The 21,463-nt window shown below is 37.4% G+C and overlaps 1 protein-coding gene across 7 annotated transcripts in view; it reads right to left on the reverse strand.

The window, feature by feature from the left end:
• The window catches only part of sdk2b (sidekick cell adhesion molecule 2b), a 300,705-nt gene that overhangs the window by 204,965 nt on the left and 74,277 nt on the right, over positions 1-21,463 (reverse strand). The gene's annotated exons all lie outside the window — the stretch shown is intronic.

Genomic DNA, 21,463 nt, shown 5'->3' on the forward strand with positions numbered 1-21,463 from the left:
TGGATGGGAAAAGAGACATCTTGTAATTGGGGCTGAGAGAAACAAAGGAGAGATGTTACGCTCCTTATTTGCATTTCATATTGATGGCAAAGGAATGACTTCTACCCATGCAACCATGCAGAACACTCTAGAAACATCTTACGACAAACTGGCAACCAAACAGAACACCCTGACAACCACACAGCAACACCTTAGTATTGTGGAAGCAAGTTTTCCATTGGCATTTCAAAAGCCAAGTCAGTTTTCTTTAGTCTATTTCTTGAGCAGAAATCCACCATATCATGCATTTTTTTGCACGCATATGTGTATTCATTACATTTCTGGAATATTTAAATCTGATTGGTCAACGGCAGCATTGCCGAGTCTTATTATTCTTGCATATCTACATGGGGCAAATTCACGTCTATAGGCGCCACTCACATTTTCTCTAGTCTATTTCCAGTATAAATCCAGTACACTTTTATTATGTGGCTGTTCTGATTGGTCAATGGAGGCATTATGGAGTCAAACAGTTTTGAATAATGACCACCAAACTGTGTAATTAAATATTTGATATGAATCTCATGTATAACGTAACAATCGGCAAAAAGATTCATTTTCAAAGATTAAAATTGTTTAGTGACAATATTTACGGCAACAGCTGATGACAAATGTTTGTCTTTCGCGGCATGAACGAGTCATCGAATTGATTCATTCAAAAGCATAGAGTCGTTTACAATTGTAATTTATTTCAGTCACATTTACACAGTTATGATTCGATCATACTGTCCTTGTTGTAAACGACAATGAAAAATGAGTCAGTGGATTAAAAAGATTCGTTCACAAACAAACCTGCTAGACAGAAAAAGGAATAATATGGACAGGTGGATAATTTTTCTAGAAAGCCAAACTGTCTGATAATGTCATGCAGTCTAACTCTTTCCAAACTCATTGTTTGCTACTCCATTACCACGGTCCCACCGTATCTTTTTCTGTGCGCTGGAGAGATCACGGCAGTCTGGTTCTCCTTGCTCTCCCTAATGGAATGAGCACACAGTTTACAAATTAAAACAATTATATCTGCGAGCTAGAGGCGCACTGGTCCGTGAACCATGAAGCAACAGCGTGCCAGAGCGCCAGTATTTCAACGTGATGACGAGAGTAGAGAAAGATGCCAAAGACAGCAGTCGGCCTTTATTTAATTTGACTCGTCTTTGCTCTGCTTGTAGCTGCGGCATGACTTGATGCTCAATGTTGAAACACACATTTTCTTTTTCTTTAGTTAATGGGGTGGAAATTAAATGCTACGTGTTATATCGGGTGTCCAATCCTGTGCACAAAACGGAAACTGGCAAGGGAGTTCTGGGTAACTGTGTCTAATTTGCCATTAAAGATGCAAAACTTATTTAAATCCACTGAAGGATGGTGTAAGTTTGTGAGTCGAGTGGCTCGGGGGTTGTGTAAGCGGAGGATATTTTAGTTTCTCTGTTGTTTGGTCTGATCTGGGCGCCTTTTCTCACTGCCATGATCAATACACATCCATAGCATGGCAAAGTATTTCTTATGACTATGTAATGTGAATTCTCTGCAGAATAACCCTCCCCTCCCCCTCTTCACTTTCTTTCTCTCTTTCATTACCCGCCTCCTCTCTCATGAGACAGGATTATTCAATCTCTCTTTATCGCACACTTGCTCTCTAATTCTAGAAAATATACATCTCATAAGCTTTATACATCTCTTCTCCTTTTTTTTTCTGTCTCCTTCGCAAAATTCACACACAAGCATTTTCCATTACATACTAAAACACTGAGAATAACTATACAATGAGGATTTATGAAATATTTTCATCCCCAGAAAAATAAACAGCACATACTAAACAGAAAAGTCTGGTTAGCTGCTAGCAGTTAGCTGAAGTGGGCTGCTCTTGGCCAGAGTTAGCTACAATGTGGACCAAACCAGGCCATTCAGTCAAAGGTCTGGTTAAGTCTAGCACACATCTACTGTATCAGTTTTTAAATGCAACAACCTTTACATGCGCTCTCACACAGACACACATACCTCATCCTCTTCTTTCTTACACAAAACATCCTCTTGCTTTTATCTCACACACACTTCTGTGCACAGGGTGAATCAGAGGACTGATGGTTCCCTCTGATAATCAATCAGAGCGAGCCATCTCGGTCACATCAGTCCAAGTCCAACAGATGTGTGTGCGCCTGTGCTTTCCAGCTGTTTTTGCCAACATGGAGAGTGATGGAGTGGATTGCAGCCCTCTCAGACTGTACTGAAAAATATGCCCGCGCTATAAACGTATGTATGTCTGCATATGTAGGCAAAGCCAAACCGTTAGTGGCCCCTCAGCAAACACATAGTACACCTGAGTACCGTCTCTGCTTTCCCGCTCATTGGGATGCTCTGTCTGTGTTTACAACTGAGCTGCTGAGCAGATGCTGGGACACATCACAAGCATTATGTGCCAAATACTGAAAGACACATGCACAAGAAAAAGTGGCCCAAGACAGAACCTTGGGGGATGCCAACTTCACACAAACACAAATTGAGCCAGCAGGGTAGGAGGTGGAAAAGCACACAGAGAGAGAGAGAGACAGAGAGGAGGACAGAAAGGCAGCTGAAAGGAGTTACTGAGGGTAGAGGGTTCAGGTTAGGGTCAGTTTAAGCTCTTCAAAGTATCTGCTCGGGGTAGTCAGACTGGATAAAGCTCCATAAAGACGCCTTTGCAATCAATTTGCATTTAACGCATTTCGCTCTCACTGGCCCATTCATATTCACTCTCCCTGTGAGAGAAGAGGAGAAACTCATTTTAACCAGTCAGCTTGAAAAAAGAATCCCGTAGGAATTCTAAATATCACGTCTAAACTACACGTTCCACGATAAAATGGTGAACCCGTGGTTATCAGAGCCTAGTGATTAATTAGCCAGACATGTCAAAGCAGATAATACTCAAAACATTTTAACAGCCACCTGCAGGGTGACATGAGACATTTGCCTGTTAAAAAGTAAAGAAAGGTATAAATCAGGAATTGAACACCTGAGGAAATCCAAATGTCACGTCCCTGAAGAGTATTCTTGGAAATTAACTCTCTTTATCTAATGAAAAAAGTTTATTTACCCCTCCACCCTCCCTTCTCAAAGCTCATTTTTAGTAGATGTTGAACAAAATGTGAGAGGGTGTAAATTAGATGTGAAAGAGAGAAAGAAAATACGCCCACACAATCCTGATACTTAGGAGCCCAAGGCAGTTGTTCTGTGCAAACCTCACCTCAGACTGATATGACATGGAGAGTGTTGCGAAGAGCTCAGCTTCAGCCTTTAGAATTAGAATCTTACAGAATGACTTTGAAGAGTTCACTAATGACAGCTCGCACTTGCCATTGATAACAGTTCAAATTATGCTACAGTAGCTTAGGCCTTTCTTTCGGTTTTATTTGTTGGTATAGCTCTGTTTTCCTAGTATTAAAGGGCTAGGTTACATGACAATTCTGTTATCATTTGAGTGCCATTCCAAATCCTGTATGACTTTCTTTCTACTGCAAAACACAGAAGAAGATATTTGACAAACTGTTTTTGTCCATACAGTCTTAAAAATATAGATTCTTTATTGGCATTAAAGGTTCCATGAACCTTCAATATCCATGGAATCTTTTCATTGGATAAAAGGTTCTTTATAGTGGATTTTTTTTTTTTTTAGATTAAAATTCTTCAAAAAAAAAAAAAGAAAAGAAAAAGAGGTTCTTTTAAGAACTGTTTACAGAAAGAAAAGGGGAGCCCAAAATGAATATTCTATTCTTTGAAAACCCATCTTTTGTGTTCCACAGAAGAAAGGAAGTCATACAGGTTTGGAACAACATGAAGGTGAGCAAATGATGACAATAATCATTTTGTCGGTGAACTATCCCTTTAATATCAGGTGTGAACAGAGCCTTTGTGTGATGGTCTTACACACCCAAGGGATCTATGAAAGACAGAGAGAGATGCCTCAGAGAGAAAGAGATAGAGACAGGGAGATAGAAAAAGGACACTAAGAGAACAATGTGAAATGTGACGAGGCATATTTAATTAAATGTTACAGGCAGTGAGGAATCAGATACAGGACACTCAAACAAATGCTTCAGTCACCCAGAGAGTCAGATGAGATTTGTTTTCAAGGCTGCTATTAATATATGGCAAAGTGCTTCCCTGATAAGTGAATTGCTTGGCCATAATTAGCAGCCTGAAGGATTCGGAGCAAGAAAAGGCGCCATAGAAGGTCACCAATACAAACAAAGAAAGATTAGTGGAAGAGGAAAGATCATTGGTCATTGGTTAATGTGCTAAGTTTCGGTTGAAAAGATGAAGCAGTTAAAAGGTTCTCCAGGGTTTTTAAAGGTGCTGTAAGCTGAAAGTGCTATTAAAGGTTCCAAAAGTTGTTTTTTTGCAGCAATGTAATAGAAGAACCATTCTTTGTTCCCCAAAGAACCTTTTAGTAAACAATTCTTAAAAGACACAATTTAATAATCCAAAGAATGTTTCCACTATACAGAATTTTGTGCAATGGAAATATGCCATGGATGTTAAACGTTCTGGTAACACTTTACAATACGGGTGCACTAATATGCCACAGATAACTAATGCACAGATAATCATGTGTTAATGTATGACTCATGAAGAACTTCCTGGTTGCGTATGCAACCCACCGTTCCCCGAAGGAGGGAACGGAGGACGTAGTTGATGTCGACTGAATGGGATCCGGCTAGGGTTGGCCAATAAAGGGCAGCTAACAAGACCTGCTCCATGCACAAGACTGGAGCAATGCTCACTCGCGCTGTAGAATCACCAGCAGCTGGAAGAGTCTTCCTAGAAGAAGCACTGACACACTCGCTCGTTGTAATATAACAACACTCTTCAGAGACATCGACGTGAAGACCGATCGGCTCCGAAGCGAAAGACAGATGGTGTATGCATCCGCTTCCGTATTTATACCCGTCTCGTGGGGCGGAGCGCGTGATGTAACTCACGTCGCCATTGCGCGCATTGGCTCGTTCAAGCATGCTCGAAGAAGACAGGCTCCCTATCGTGATCCCATTCAGTCGACGTCGACTACGTCTGACGTTCTCAACTGAAAGGGAACTAAACCATTAATTAATGATTACTGCATCAGTAACTAATAAAGATTCTAAATGATTAATAGATTAAGTAATATATGAATTGTTGCTAATTAAATGTGTTAATTAATGTATTCATTCCTCAATTAGATATTTTATTAAATTATATGTCTGGTTAAGCTTGAGGTCGTGGTACACTGATAACATGCGGCCGAGCACTGCTATTTCATAACACTGTCTAGACTGGACAAAGACAATAGAACCCATTATAGTCAGTGATACTACACTGGATGTGGCGCAACGCTACACGACAAAACCCTGACACTAAACCGATGCCACTCTCTATTTCTAACGTACTCTGAGCTCTTGGGCTTGTTCTGTTACGAAGGACAAATGGACTTGCAATGGTCTGTCATATCCAGTGCAGACAGCTGGTCTCGTCCAGTTTAAACACAGTGTAACAGCGGTCAGGAGTTCAAATTCTGATATTTGTGTGCAGCCCAACTTACCCATCCTTCAAACACATTCTTTAACATTACATTCACTGCATGTGCAAACTGTCAAAACCCATAAATGGCATTTACTTAATTAGTTGATAGTCATGTGCCTCAACAAGTAAAGTCATAACATGATACATTTGCAAATCATTAGTTAATGATTAATTAAAGCAGACAACTGGAAGTTGAAGTACATTGCTTTGACCAATTGTGGTAATTAACGCATTAATTTACACTTTTAGTTAATAAAATATGTTCTTAAGAAATTAATACATTATGATACATTTAATTAATAACAATTCATATATTACTTAATATATTAACCATATAGAATCTTTATTAGTTTCTGATGCAGTAATCATTAATTAATGGTTTAGTTCTTCATGAGTCATACATTAACACATGATTATCTGTGCATTAGTTAAGCATGAATTAATGCATATTAGTGCGCGCGTATTGTAAAGTGTTACCAACATTCTTAATGGAACCATACACAACCATACTGTTTGTTGTGGTAACTACACCATCTGGTTCTACAAAACATATTTCTCCATGGCTGTTCAAAATCAGCAATGTATTCTGACCAAAAAAAAGAATACATTTTTCTCTTTTTTTGCGAAAAACATATATATCACTAATGTTTCACAATAGTGCAGTAGATGTTTCAGCTTTTTTGAAGGTCTCTTAAAAACGTAAAGAACTTTCGCTCTCTATTCGCAGTCTCTACTCCACCCTCCAAAAACGTTTCAGCAAATGCTAATTATTCTGAATGATTCAAAACAGTTATTTTTTGCTATCCTATCCTAGTGTTCTAACAAACACAGAGTCACTCTCGACACAGGTTTGACTTTGGGTTAGATCTGATAGTGTCCAGTCATTGGCGTTGTGTTGACCTTTGTCTTTGCTGATGGACAGCCTGATAAGCCAACAACCTCTCAGAATCTCTGTCACCATCTACAAATGAATCATGATCACTGTCCCATCTCAAGAGCTTCCTATTTTACTTTGATTTATTTTTCTTACTTTCTTTAAAAAAAATTGTTGTTACATGTGTTGTCTACTTTTAATGTAACTGTACTGCTATCTTATAGTAATAGTTTGGTCATTTGATCAACCACTGCACCAAAAAATGGTAGTGTTTTGAGAGAGTGCTTGTCCTGAGAGAGAGAGAATAACAATAGGGAAGCCACGGAAACCTTCAGGGCCAGGAGAAAGACAGAGCAAAGACAGAGTGCGCTGAATGAAATATGAATGTCACAGCGGGTGGGGGGAGCTTTTTGTTCTGTTTGTAATGGTGAATATTTGATGAGTCGAGGTTGTTCCGTAAGCATAGCACCATATGCTAACAATCAAATTATGAGCAGGCAGCAAAGTCACTCGTCATGTGAGCCATCAGCGCTGCGGGAAACACGGCATCTTGTGCGTCAGTGGCTGAAGCGCAGAGACCTGCCAACAAATAGCTAACTTTAGCTGAACTCCTCAAACCAATGATCTAATCCTGACTATGTTTCTAAGGCCATGTGTACACCTGGAATTAAGGTGCGTTTTGGTCGATCACATCATAAATAGATGAGGGAGACACATACCCGTTTACACCTGGTATTTTAATCCATCTCATTTGTCCACTTTCAACCACTTCTGTCCTGATTTCTTCGAGGGGAGGGTCTATGGGCGGGTAAATGTGTGTGTGTTTTTGTGTCTAAGATTCATGTTTAAGGGTCATCTTATTACTCAAGCTACGTTTCGATACATAGGGTCACTACACACACTGAACAGAGAATGTGTGTAGAAGTTCACTTCACTTGACAACATTTGCTCATTCTGAATATACATAGTTTATATATAGAATGAGATGAAAATGTATTTGTATTTTAGACATACAAATAGTAATTAAATAATAATAATATAATATAAACAATATTAATGTAATACAATACAATACAAATATATTATAAAAGCAAATGTATCATATATTGAGTGATTATCAATACATACTGTAAGTATAAACAATAATAATTACACGTTTTTTCTATTTATTTAAATGAATACAATTTGTTACACCCAAACCCCAGTTGTGTCTTACCAACAAAAGTTCTGGTTTGCAAATTCATGTGTGTCAGCAAAACCGACAAACTGATTAGCAAAATCTATGACGTAATATTGATTACCATTTTCTACTGACCCCTGAGAACTTAATTTTGGACTAGTTCTCCTTCTACTGATGAAGTACAGGCCTTAGCTATTAACGATTGTCGATAGGAACTAATCGCTGGCGGTGCGAATTAATCAAGGATTTAACTAAATTTGTATCTAGGAAACAAGTCCAGAGAGTCAATGTCGGCAAAATCATTAAAGTGACTTTTCAAAACATGGCATATATTAATTCACATTTGTTGCTTGCAACCTATGGCATATCAATGCTTTCAGTATGATTTATGAAGGTTTCATGACACATTCAGGTATAAAAGTTGAATGAATGACAACATCATGAACAATGCCATATGGCTGAAGCCCTGGGGAGTCCATCAGTCAGAGCCAGAGATGCACTTGCCCTCAAAGCATTTATGACTTTCTCTGTCCCTTTCTGATTCCTTTTCCATTGTTCCCAATAACAACCTCCTCTCCCCCTTCCTTGTCTTTCAAAATGACACCCGATCGTTATATTTTGATACCCTTTCCGTCTTCCTTCAACGTGAACAATGTCTGACATTAAGCTTCGTGACAAAGATCAGCCTAAAAAAAAAGGTTTACTAATCTTCGTTAACACAAGAATGGCAGCGGCTGATTTGACATTCTCATATCCTTTTTAAGGATGCAAATCTGTAAATATGAGTAGGAATCCTGGCTAATTAGTGAAGGTAGTTGGAATCAGAGCAAGAACGATCTCTCTCGGGCGTTGCGGGAAAACAGTTTTGATACGTCAAGTGAGTCAAGGTCTTCTTCACCACCCGCTCATGATTTAATTGTAACCATTTAGCTCTCAGAGATACCAGGCACAAACTGGGCATCTGAAGTAGACCCTTTGTTTTTGAACACAAGAAATCACACAAAAAAAAAAAAAAAAAAAAAAAAAAAACTATATGAACACTCTAAAAAAATTGAAAAAGCTATTTTAGTCATAACATAAATATTAATAAATATAATGCATTTCAAAAGTTGGGGTCAGTGTGATTTTTTTAGAAAATAATCATGGATTCATCATGTATTCAGCAAGGATGCATTAAATTGATCAACACTGACAGTTAAGCCATTTATACATTTTAGAATGACTTCTATTTGAAATGAATGGTATTCTTTTGAACTTTGCTATTCATCAAAGAGTCCGGAAAAGATTTATCAAGGTTTCCACAAAAATATTATGTTTCATTGTAAATGTTTCTTAAAGGGGTGGTTGATTATGATTTCACTTTTCTAACTTTAGTTAGTGTGTAATGTTGCTGTTTGAGCATAAACAACATCTGCAAAGTTACAACGCTCAAAGTTCAAAGCAAAGGGAGATATTTGCTTTTAAAGAAATCACTTTTTAAGGACTACAACAAATGGCTGGTAGGGACTACACGAGCTTCCTCCCGGGTTAGTGACATCACTAACCCTGGAATTTACATAAACCCCGCCCCCTGAACAGGATTTATAGGTGATCAAGACAGAATATGCTAATCAATGACTAGAAGATAACTACACATAAGCTACATACATTCATCCACTAACAATTCAGAAATGTTGTCTACATATTGTCACTTCTTCTTGAGTCTCTCCATCATTTTCTGAATCCGGTTTTCAGGCTAAAAGTTTTTGAAATTTTCAGTTTATGAGTGTGTGTGAGTGCAAGCTCTTGAAGCTCTGCCCCCTGTGCTGGGAGCAGCAGCTCATTTGCATTTAAAGGAACAGACACAAAAACGGTGCGTTTTTGCTCACCCTCAAAAAGTGACAACTTTAACATGCTATATACAAATATCTGTGGGGTATTTTGAGCTAAAACTTCACATACTCACTCTGGGGACATCAGAGACTTATTTTACATCTTGTGAAAAGGACGTTATACTAGGGTGACCAAACGTCCTGTTTTCCCAGGACATGTCCTGTTTTCACGTCCTGTCCTGGCCGTCCTGTCTGTTTTTTAAAAAGTGATGAAAATGTCCTGGTTTTCATTATTTTTCATTGGGCCATTAATAGTGTTCTTTAAATACAAGCTTGCCTTAGCACACAAAACAAATGAAACCGGCTTCGTCCCGTCTTGTTATAATCAGCGCGTTCTTCAATCCGCAGCGGCAAGCAGAGAGCACATCAGAATAGAGGCCTCTGTGTGTGTGTGTGTGTGTGTGTGTGTGTGTGTGTGTGTGTGTGTGTGTGTGTGTGTCTGTTCATCGCAGCCTCATTGTCATTGGTCTGTCACTGCTTGTCCATGTCAGAATATTTGAAATGACCAATCAAATCAAAGTAGGCGGACTTTACGTTCACAGAATTTTAGCAACGTGACGCTTTACGCTTTCAGTTTACGGTCAAGTGCGAGGTAAGATGTAAGTAGCTAACAGCAAAAAAAAAAAAAAAAAAAAAGAAAAAGCCCAAATGTAAATTCACAGATGATTTACAGAGAAAATTCCCGTGTTTTCGTTTCGGTCGGGATCCGTGTAAAGCAGAATGCATGAACTGCAAAGCTGGCACGTACGTCAGTGTCAAATAAAGGTGCTAGCGACCTAAAAGCGCACATAAAGAAAGTATAGGCTAAGAGAACATCAGGAGGATTGAAATTGTTTTTTTACTGAAATAGTATAGTAGATTTTTATTTTTTTTATTTTAGTAGTAGATTTTTAACCTGCTATGGCCATGAAAAGAAATAGTGTCATGTAAAAGGTGTTAAAAGCTAAACTTTTTTTATATATAGTATTCTATTGTTGCGTGCCAAACATTGAATGGAAAGGATGTATTACTTTATGTATTAAAGTATAACATAGTTGCAAGGTTGTGAATGCATTTGTATTTTTTGATGCATTCTCCCCCAAACCACGCCCCCACCCCTTAACCACGCCTCCCCAAAAATCATGCCCCGCCCATCAACCACACCCCCGTCCTGTTTTCTGAAAACTAAAATATGGTCACCCTACATTATACCCCTTTAAGCATCAAATCAGCATATAATGATTTCTGAAGGATCATGTGACACTGAAGACTGGGGTAATGATGCTGAAAATTCAGCTTTGCATCACATAATTTTAAATTGCAATACTATATAAGAATATTACTGTTTTTACTGTATTTCCGATCAAATAAATGCAGCCTTGGTGAGCATAAGAGACTTCTTTCAAAAACATAAAAAAAACTCACTGGCACCACAGTTTTGATTGTTATATATAGGCCTATAATGAATATAAAAAAATAAAATATATAAATATATATATTGTATACACATGCAGTATATAAAGTATAGCCATGCAGAAAATAATTTGCGTTTTTGAGTAACTATTCCCCTAAGACAGCTACAGAGGACACATGTATCTCAAAGGGTAACTTTTAAGATGAAGTAATGTGACCTGCGCCATTGTAAAACCGTTCAAGAGCAAGGTAATTGAATGAGAAAAAAAGAAAGAAAAAGAAGAATAAAAAAAAGCAACTAATAAACTAATTGGGACGCTAATTCACCTCGGGGAAGAACATGTAAAACCTCATTTTGTGCTGGTTTGTTTTCCTGTAATTGTTCTCACGCCTGCCTGATCAAGGTCGTCTGAGCCTGCTGTTCTGAACCCTCCACCAAGCTCAATAAATATTACATGCACCAAAGACACAGGAAGGAGAAAAGCAGGAGACTGGAAGGGTGGAATACAGACACCTAGTAAAGATGAATACGGGAAGACAGGAAAGTTATTGTGCTATGTGTTTGTTTACATACAGGTTTACATGCAAAAGTTTCCCTTTGGTGCAGTGAGCAGCAAGGCTTTAGCATCCGCAAAGCTCTTATAAAATACATGAGGCCACAGCACTGAAATACCACAGTTACGCATAATTGCATCACAGGAATATTGACTCGTTGCACATCTGGCTTGAAAAGATACTGTAGTAGTGCTGAAACGAATTGATTAAATTGCTAAAAATGTATATAAACTAAAATATTCAACCACGAATGGCATGACTGATTAGTTGGGTCTGAGTAAGTGTACAATTCCAACAAAAAAGAAAACAAAAAATAGAGCACACTCATTTTGCTCAACACATTTTTTAACATTAAGTTCATAGGGTAAATAAATTAACTATTTTAAATGTATATAAATGCAAAAATTAAACGAAACATCTTTTTAGAAATTATTTCTTTTAATTTTATTTCCAGCATTTTTAAGCATTTTTTTTTGGGAGCAAAGACCAATTGTGAAGGAGATGATCAGAGTTGACGAGAACTCGCAAGTTTCTAGTGCTCACCAGAGCGGAGTGTGACCATCTGTCTGTCACACTATCACACAAACACTTATCTGGAGCTGTACGTGTGAGGAGATTTTTATTAGAGACTTAATTACAGTGATAAAATTACTGTCTACTGCATCAGTGAGTTGGAGGTAAATGAGCAAGTGTGTGATTGTGTGTCTCTAGGCTCTATGTCGCAGCTGTGTGCCTTTGTTTCTTTGTCAATGATAATGGTTCTGAGTCACTCGTGCACACCTGCAACCCTACTAAATGGATCAGAAATTACAGAGGTCAGTTTTATTCTTCTAAACGCAGGACACATAAACATGCCAGCGCCATGTTCAAATGTACAGCGACTATTCACCGGCGCAAACCACAACAAACAGATGAAGTGATAATGTGATGTTAATACTACTGTCGGTCAAATATCACAAGTCAGAGGGACACAGATTTAGGTAGGAGTATCGCCAACTGCCTCACAATACGATGCACTGTGGTATGAATGTCATTAATCAATACACTATGATGCATCACAATATCATAACTGGGTCATAATTGAAACAGTGAACCTAAGAAGTGGCTCTGACTGCACTGGAAACATATCACAGTTTCTGCTTATTTAGATGATCTGGACTTTTGATTATTGATAGACAAATATATAAATAAATACCAACACTGTAATGGATGATGAATGGATGGATGGATGGATGGATGGATGGATGGATGGATGGATGGATTAGAATTAATTGAAATAGTCAAAAAATAATGTATGAAAAAACAATTCATTATTAAATCTTCGCCTGTGAAGGAAAACCCCAGCAGACATTCCTCCAGAGTACAAAGAAAACACTGTGTTAGCTCATCCATATAGGAAATCATTCTAATGTGATAATTTGGTACAAGAGAAACCTAAATTATCTTGGCACATTTAAAAACTGCAGTGCTACTTAATGAAGTGTGCAAATAGTAATACTTTTTCAGTCTATTTTTTTCAGCTGCTGAAGTAGAGTGCATTTATACATATTTCTAAAGTTCCAATTTGGTTTAAAAATGGCAAAATGATAAAGCTTCCTCCAAAAAAATAAAAAAAATAAAAAAAAGAATCAGCATATTGGTTGTTTGAGAAGTGAAGACCTTTCCATGCTTGGGTGTCTACAAAGAAGAAGGTTTGATCATAAGGCATGTGTGTGTGTGTGTGTGTGTGTGTGTGTGTGTGTGTGTGTGTGTGTGTGTGTGTGTGTGTGTGTGTGTGTGTGTGTGTGTGTGTGTGTGTGTGTGTGTGTGTGTGTGTGTGTGTGTGTGTGTGTGTGTGTGTGTGTGTGTGTGTGTGTGTGTGTGTGTGTGTGTGTGTGTGTGTGTTTTAAAAGAAGATTCTGTTACATTTCCTTTTTGCACTATAAAGAAATGGAAAGGTTTCATGGATGTTAATGGTTCTCCATTGATGCCAATAGAGATCCTTTACTTAAGAATGTTGGTGAATAAAAGTATCAAATTCTTGACAAAAATAAAAAAAAATACATTTCATAGTGTTTCCAAACTTGTGAATGATACAACAACTGCAAAATGACCCACATGCTCAATACATTCTTTCTCTTTATTTCTTTATCAAACATCTCATGCACAGTCCTTCTCAAGCGGACATAGCTAATCAGACAGTCAATGTAAATGGACAGTATTTAGTGGGTTGAACAGAAGAAGGGAAAAAAGAGAAAAAGTGCTTTGAGGACTAAGGGGAAGCGAGACTCGTGGAGGAGGACGTGCCCGCCGCCCACCAGCTGGGACTCACTACATTGCTGGAATGCAAGGAGAAGGGAGCAGAGGGCAATGTTATGGACGCATAAGGATCAGTACCCAAGAGATACAGGCCAAAGACACAGGGACCCGCAGATAAGAGGAGAGAAGAGGAATTGGAGGAGGGAATGTGAACAGAAAAGGGATGTGCAGGGATGATAACAGCAATTTACACAGGGCTTTTCTTGGTAAAAAAAAAAATCTTCAGTGGTAGGTAATATAGGCCATATGTGAGCAGACACTCCATGTCTAGAAATTATATTTAAAAAAAAATGTATTAAACATTTTTTTGAAGAAACATTAAATCGATAATTTAAATGAAAATATTCAAACACTACTATAAATACTGTTTGAAGTAACCGTTTCATAATTTAGTATTATTATATTGTTCCGATTTTAGTAGAAGTATATTATTTGAATCATAAATACACAAATTTACTTTAAAATAAATCATTAATTGACAAACTGCCATAGTTGCCAAATACATTTGCTAATAGATTGTTTAATATGAAAAAAAAAAAAAATACTGTAAAAGTTGCTTTGATGGCTGTTGCCTGCGTGGCTGCCAAGAATGCAGGAAAAACCCTAGAGATTTTGAAAACTGATCATTTACAACCACAAAACATTGAAACTGCTACGTAATGCTACTTTCCACTTTCTGTTCCTTTCTTCTTCCCATAATCCTCTCTCTCTTTTCATCACACAACCCCCACCCCACGGTCTAACTTGGCAGGGTATTTTTTTTCTGTGCCTCTCCTCAATTCCTTTTTTGGTCTTTAATTATCACTAATTAAGCTCTCCCTCGTTTGCTCCATTTTTCTCAGTGGGTGAGAGCGGGTTGAATAATTGGATGGAGAGAGGAAGACGGATGGCTCCTCCTGAGCCCAGGGTTTGTTCAGTCACGGCACACAGGAATCTTCTGCGTGTGTTCCATCCTTTAAACGACCTTCCTCTTTTGCTCCAAACGCCTGGGGATACTCATGCAAACCTTTCTGGGCACTGGGTCTTAAGAGTTTCTTATAAAGATTACAAACTATATTCATTTTCCTCTTATGACTGTGCAAAACATGTGCAGTGGATAAACTTTTGTAACCTCACTTGAATAGCATGGATTTTATATTATTTGGGGGATTTTGCCATTTTGTTGACTCTCTCACACTTCTGAACCACGCTTTAAAAGAGATCTTAACAAGGTCAACTGCACTCAGATTTGCCAGGATAACAACTCAGGAAAGAAAAATGAATAGAATCTGTTTAATATCTCAAATGTGCTTTCTAAAAAGCAATGACTTTAAATGGAGAGTAAATAGATGGATTTGGTCAAATCCCAGTGAATTTTCTCATTTAGTGTTCCAGACATCAACATCACAACTCCACTCAGTTGTTCCACCATAATGCACTACTGTTCAAAAGTTTGGGGACAGTAAGATTTTTTTTTACTTTTTTTTTTTTTACTTTATTCACCAAGGACACATTAAATTGATCAAAAGTCACAGACTTTTACATTGTTACAAAAGGTTCTTTTGAAGTTTCCATTCATCATATCATGGTTTCCACCGTGCCGTTTCTGATCAAGGATGCCAGGAAATAATTGGAATGGCATCACAGACTCAAACACACAGTTCCCATATGAGCAGCTCAGCTCAATGCGTCTGGCTCAGTCGAAGCTCAGATCATTTTGCACATTTTATCTGGTGTTTACAGACAAATTTCAGTAATTTACAGAGCTGTTAATGTAAAATAGCTGTGTTCTGCTGTTGACACAAGTCAATAAAAGTATTTATGAGCAGCATTACAAGATACTTAAACAAATATCATCACAAACTCCCATACACTTGTGAATACTCCAAGAGACCTGTCCTCATTTGCATGAATAGACAGGAAGAACTTCAGAAAGTCCTTCAGACAGGCAAATTAGAACCTTGAAAGAGTGAGGAAAGCTCTCTTATCTTGGTATACAGACCATGTCTGTGGTTCTGAATCAGATCGCTCGAGTCTGTCCCTACAGAAGATATCTATCCTCAGGAAAGAATCTTGCCTCAGCTATATGCTCATAATAAAATCTGTTTTGGAAGGTTTTCTATTTTTATGTATCCATATCAGGAAATTCGGCTCCATCCTCCCTAACAGGGTGATATAAGCTTAAGCTATGCTCCTGAAACAAACATACAATAAAAAAAAAAGTTCCTTTTAAACAAAGCAAACAAAATGTTGCATAACTTGAGTGACTATGATGACAAGAGTGCAAGTAGTTGGGAAAAGGATCGATACATGCTCTCAGCTCTGGGCAAGAACGGATGCTTCACAGTTGAGTTTGTTTGGATTACTGGAGAGCAGGAAATAGTGGCTTTCTTTGTGCGCTGAAATGTTCAATTAAGATGAATGGATGGCGGTGACTCACGCTTGGCAGAGAGGACCTCTTTTATTGTCATATCTGTGGTATTCAAGCTAGAGAAATAAATATCTAGTTTATATGACATACGAAAATCAGGTTTTCATTTTTGGAATTCAAATAGAAGTGTGTAGAGGAAAATTACAATTTTTGAATAGACTGGTATATTTTTAATTTGGTAAAATATTCCATTTTCGTCTGTGACTTAGAGTATAAGCCCATCATAACCAAAGTGTGTCTTTTTGTTGATGTGTCTCTGCAAAGACAAGCCGTTTCCTGAGAAAATCAAGGGTGTAGAGTACAAATAGACTATAAATTGTGCGCGCGCGCTTACACACACACACACACACACACACACACACACACACACACACACACACACACACACACACACACACACACACACACACACACACACACACACACACACACATTTCTGTATTTTTTACATTTTCAAAAGTCATAATTTAGTATGATTTATGAGCTAAAATTTAATGGTTTTACCATTCCTTGCGAGGACATTTTGTCCCTTCAACATAGGGTTTACCAGGACCGCACACACACACACACACACACACACACACACACACACGTACTGGACACAAGCCTTAAAGTCAACATGAAACACAGCTCACAACGCATTTACATCCATACATTTTTCTAAGTTAAATACTTGATAGCATCATGTGCACCAATGAATGTAAAACATGTTAAAGCAAAAAGGGTCAATTTCGTATTTCATGTTGACTTAAAATGTCAAATTAAACCTGTGTTTGCCCTTTGCCAAGAACTCAAATACATTTGCCAAGAGCTCTTTTATTTGCCAAGAACTCTTTTATTTGCCAAGAACTCAAATATTACATTTTCATGACATATTCAGCAACAATACTCAGGTGGGCTGTGGTGGTTAAACGATGCTCAATTGGTACTATGGGGCCCAAAGTGTGCTAATAAAATATCACCACATATTACACCAGCACCACCAGCCTGAACCGTTGATACAAGACAGGATGGATCCATGCTTTCATGTTTACACCAATGTCTGACCCTACCATCTGATTGCCACGAAATAGAAATCGAGACTCATCAGTGCAGACAAAAAATGTTCCAATCTTCTATTGTCCAATTTTGGTGAGCCTGTGTGAATTGTATCCTCAGTTTCCAGTTCTTATCTCTCAGGAGTGTGATCTTCTGCTGCTGTTGCCCATCTGCTTCAAGGTTCAATGTGTTGAGTGTTTTTTTGAGATACTGTAGCCTTTCTATATAACCAGTCTGGCAATTCTCCTATGACCTCTGGCAACAAGGCATTTTCACCCACAGAACTGCCGCTCTCTGGCTTTTCCCCTCTTTTTTTGTACAATTCTCTGATGGTTGAGCATGAAAATCCCAGTAGATCAGCAGTTTCTGAAATACTCAGACCAGCCCTTCTGGCACCAACAACTATGCCACTATAAAAGTCACTTCAAAACCTTTCTTCCCCATTCTGATGCTCAGTCTGAACTTCAGCGAAAACTGTCAAAATTAAGGTGTTAGCGCATGCAAACATTTTTTTTTGTTTTTTTTTGTTTAACGCATTAAAATATTTAACCCAATTAACACAGCATCCATTTTTCCCCATCATCCTTTGGCTAGCGTTGCATTATATGGCCACGCTCTTATTCATGCAAATGCTTTTAAACTATTCAAGCTCAATAATACATAAAAGATTAAATGACTTAAAGTGACAGCAGCATAATAAACCTGTCATTAAGGATAATCAAAGAAAACAAAAATCCCTCACCTACTGCTCTGACTGAATAACTTTTGAAGCTATAATAAGGATTAATCTATATTTAATTTATAATTTATGCAGAGAAGCCTGTGAAGTATTTGATAACGTTATTCAATTTATGTAAATATCCAACAGGTTAGACTTACCTAAAAATCTTTAAAGACTGTTTACGAGGTTACATGGGTCAAAAACAAATAAAAAATAACTTTTTGTGCATTTTGACCGGGGAAGTAAAAATCTAAACTGGTCTGACTGGGCCAACAGAAAAAAAAATGACCCCTGATATATTGAATGGCAGATAAATGTGACTTTTATTATAATGGATTTATATAAAGATTGTTTTAAGTTCACTTAAATTAAAAGATGTTACATTTTTAAAGCCTAATAAATGTTCAAATTAATAGCTTTCAAATATACTGTAATGCTGCATGGCTATACAAAAATTTGATTCTAAAATTGAAAATAAAATAAAAATAATCATCAGTAGCAGTGTTAGTATCATTGACACTGACCTTATTTCATTAAAATATTATATTAAACGCATATTTAAAATATAGGCTACTGTCTTTATGTTGTTGCTACATTCATTTGGAGTTTAAATTAAATATAAAAATATATTAAAAACTATAAAGTTAGGTGTGATTAATCGTGATTAATTACAGAAAAAAATGTGCGATAATTAACATTGTTTAATTATCACCTAGAGAGAGAGAGAGAGAGAGAGAGAGAGAGAGAGAGAGAGAGAGAGAGAGAGAGAGAGAGAGAGAGAGAGTTTTGAGTTCACATTTGAGTTATTGGCAAAGGGCAACGGGAGCAAATCAAAAACATGGTAATAAAATAAGCCGAAAATTGTCTTACCTGTTGTTGCAGCATTTTCACAAGAGCAGCATGAAAAAAAAAGAGAAAAAAAAAGAGAAAGAGAATGTTAGTCAAGCTCACAAAACATTTGACCTTGAAAAAAATCACAATCTTGCAATACTTTTCCCTAATATTGTATACAATATAATTCTGGTTTCTTTGGATACAAAGCTCTGCATCTCAAAGTAAAGACTTGTGGCATTATTTTTGACACTGAGAGAGGGGGTGTGAAAAGAAACTGAATAGAGATAGAAAATCAATAAATGGAACAGTGTGCCTATCTCTGCTAGATGGATGCTGGTTTGCAATTATCTCATTAAAGCACGGTAATTACCCAGGTAGATGTTGTGCATCATTAATGAGTAGTTCACAAAGTCACCAAAAAAAGTCATGTAGTGTAATAACCAATAAAGCAAGTTTAGCTTCAAACTATCTCTTTCTCACTCTGTTTCCTGTGCCGTGAACACAGACTGAAGAGTTACTGGTTGCCGTGTGAGAAGCGGTGAGAATATGCATTGATGAGGTTTCCCACGGTCATGGAAAATCTGGAAATATCAGGGAATTGTGATTTCCAGGACTGGTGAAGTCATGCAAATGAGCAAACCTTTTAAAATCTCCATAAAATTTATTTTCAAAATCCTTATCACAACTGACCATAAAATCATGAAAATTAATTGTGGGAACCCTGACTGATGCACATGAAAGTTTGTGTTAAAGGTCTAAAGGTCACATGAGAAAACATGGTCTTTATTTAAATTAAAAAAAGTAGACAATACAAATTCTTTGTTGTTATGTGGAATTACAAAAGCAACTATCACTTTTACTACTTCTCATACTTAGAAGTTAGAGAGTTGTCAAAACCCCTGATGCCAAGTATTACTATTTGCATTACAGAACACCCTACACCTTAAGCCCTTAGCAACACCCTAGCAACCACCCAGAACATGCTGCCAACGCTGAACAGAACACCCTAGCAACCATGCAGGACATTCTAGCAACACCCTAACAACCTGCTAGAACATCCTATCAACCATTATTGAGCCCTTAACAACTCTCTAGCAACTCCCCAGAAAATCCTATCAACCACGTAGAACATCTTAGCAATCAACATTTTAATCAACCTGCCAGAACTGCTTAGGGACCTTCTAAAACACCCTAGCAACACCCTGGCAACCAGTCAGAACATTAACTAACCACCCAGAACACAGCAGTTATATGGAATCATACTTATATGGAAGAAAACTTCAGCTAAGCAACCAAATAGCAATACCCTAGCAACCACCCACAACACGCTAGCATAATGGTGATAAGTTTTGCCCCATGAACTACTTGTAATTTTATTTACTCATTTATTTAATGAACACAATTTAGCCCTCCTTTCCCATGCATCTAATTGAACTCTCCTTCACTCTGCTCCTGGTTAAACAAACTCAAGTTCAGTTTGAAGCATTAAAAGTGGGTGATTAAGCTTCACAGACCACAGACTGCTGAAAAAGCGTTTCCTTTGGCCTGTGCATTATTTCCTCTTTAGCAGAGGTGAGTAAACATCCTGCGGCCCGCCTGCCCGCTGGTCTCACACATTTCCCTGTATTAGGTCTGTGAGAGCTGCTGGGAAGGGTGGACATCCGTGACCTTGCAACACTGAAGGAGCAAAGCATGGATGCAGGCTGTATATTAAACACTTTCAAAGGCTATGATGAACACACTCCAGTGAAAGACAGAAGAAGAAAAAGAAAGAAAGAGAGGAAAGCACACACCACAAAACCAAATGAATTAGGCAGTAAGTCATGCTCGGCAAAAAGGTAAAAGACAAAAAAGTTAAAGACAACAGGAAATCAAAATTATAGATATTATTATTACTATTATTGTTAATAAAACTATTACTATTATTTACTAATATAATAATAATAATAATAATAATAAATATAATATAATTGTATGAATATATATATATATATATATATATATATATATATATATATATATATATATATATATATATATATTATTATTATTATTATTATAATTTTAACTGTAATTGTAATGATGACTCCGATGTTTGTTTTCTTTTAATGTAACCAAGGCATCAAGGGTAAAAACAAAGCAAAACAAAAACCCCAAGCATAAACATACGCAATAAACATAAACAAAAAAACAAAAACAAAACCCCTAACATAAACAAAACAAACCTCCAAACCAAAACATAAACAAAACAAATCTATTAGAATGAAAATAAAATAAAAATCCTCCCTCTTTAATCCAGCTAAATTCTCACTGGAAGCACCAGAGGGGAGCTTCATCTGAAGGCATTTTTCATGATTTTCTGAAGAGTATTAATTGAATAAAAAGGATTTTAATGATCAACTAAACGAGCTATGAAAGCGATCTGATTGGTCCTGCAGCTGCACGAGTGCCGCCCATAGCAGCAGGTGTCTCCTAATGGTGGACTGAAGACTCTCTTCCACATACTGCTTTAAATTCAGTAATAAATGACAGACAGGGCTTAAAAGACGTTATGGATCCCCTGGTGACTGGTTTCAAATGTTTATTTTAGGTTAAAGAGAGATTCTATGAGGTGTGGGGAAATCTGAGCCAGTTAGGAGGCAGATGGCTGGAAATAAGAGGACGGGAAAAAGCGCCAGGACTCTGTTTTTGTCATTACAGGCAATAAGGGCCTTTCTTT

Source organism: Leuciscus leuciscus (genome assembly GCF_965113295.1).
Source record: "Leuciscus leuciscus genome assembly, chromosome: 21".
In the NCBI taxonomy this organism is placed as follows: domain Eukaryota; kingdom Metazoa; phylum Chordata; class Actinopteri; order Cypriniformes; family Leuciscidae; genus Leuciscus; species Leuciscus leuciscus.